Source organism: Diaphorina citri, unplaced genomic scaffold (genome assembly GCF_000475195.1).
Source record: "Diaphorina citri unplaced genomic scaffold, Diaci psyllid genome assembly version 1.1 scaffold15575, whole genome shotgun sequence".
NCBI lineage: Eukaryota > Metazoa > Arthropoda > Insecta > Hemiptera > Psyllidae > Diaphorina > Diaphorina citri.
Window position 1 is genome coordinate 1 of NW_007392938.1, and position 1,156 is coordinate 1,156.

The 1,156-nt window shown below is 36.3% G+C and overlaps 1 long non-coding RNA gene across 1 annotated transcript; it reads right to left on the reverse strand.

Moving 5' to 3' along the window:
* Positions 1 to 468: 468 nt before the first annotated feature.
* LOC113473114 lies at positions 469 to 877 on the reverse strand. The gene is made up of 2 exons (XR_003395180.1): positions 764 to 877; positions 469 to 720 (listed from the first exon to the last, which is right to left on the reverse strand). It is a non-coding gene; the product is annotated as an uncharacterized LOC113473114 (long non-coding RNA).
* Between the last annotated feature and the right edge of the window lie 279 nt (positions 878 to 1,156).

Consider the following 1,156-nt stretch of genomic DNA (forward strand, 5'->3'; position numbering starts at 1 on the left):
TCTTCGTACCATTGGGGAGCGACTTCATCGGAAGGGAGGATATCATCTAGAAAATCTAGACATTCAACAGATTTAAAACAATATATTATAATAAAATAATTCATAGATGTTAAGAGTTCCGAGACTTGAAATTTTGTCCTGCAAGTCAAGAAATTGAAAGGAGAGAAATTAGTGTTTGCCTTACTCGTGCTTTGTTATGTTCCCCATAACATGTCAAAATATATAAGACCTTGGTTAGACTGCGGGGGTAAAGGGACTTTTCAGTCCTATCCCAGCAGGATAAACAAGGTATATGCTAATTCTATTTTATTCTACATATTTGTGAAAATCTGGACCCCCTTGGAGCTTCGAGGACCTGAGCATAGTGAGAGCTACTCAGTAACTTGTAAAATAAACAAGAGACTTATTATGTCAGCAGTTCTGGGAGCTTTTGGACTTGACACTCCCCAAAGTCGTGGCAGTCGAAGTGTGTGGCTAAGAGAGTGTCCGTACTTTTGTAACCCCCTGGTGAGTCAGTCCATCACTGCCTATTCGGCTATTTCCCTCAATAGCTAAAGGTACTCTATAAGAAAGCAACCGACAATTAGGTAAGAGTTCTTATTTATATATTAATTTATAAGAGCCTATCCTTAGGAAGAGTCAACTGACCTTCGAAGCTGGAAAGATCATTCCCCGGATTCGAACTGCCTCAATGATAATCATCGATGGGCTGTTACAGTTCTATGAAAAATTTTAGTTCAGGGGGTCATTTCTATATACCTACCTAGGTACGTAGATAAAAAATTAAATATTTTAAAAAATCTAAAAACACTTTCCTTTGGAGTTCCTCTAAATAGTAACAAGAACAGAAGAACACTTACCAAAGAAACCAGGTCTTATTCCTTTGGAGTTCCTCTAAATAGTAACAAGAACAGAAGAACACTTACCAAAGAAACCAGGTCTTGAGAGCACCATTGTTGCACAAGAAGAAAACACAAATAAAGATACCTTAAACATGACTAAAACTTCGTTTTACAACAGAGTGTTTAAATGTAAAACGAAAAAAATCATTGTAAAAATAAATGCAAAGGTCACATGATTTGATAAAAAGCAACTTGACTCTGTTAGTCAAGGAATATTGAGCTCGATTTAAGCAGTCATCGTGATTTTTTTTTTT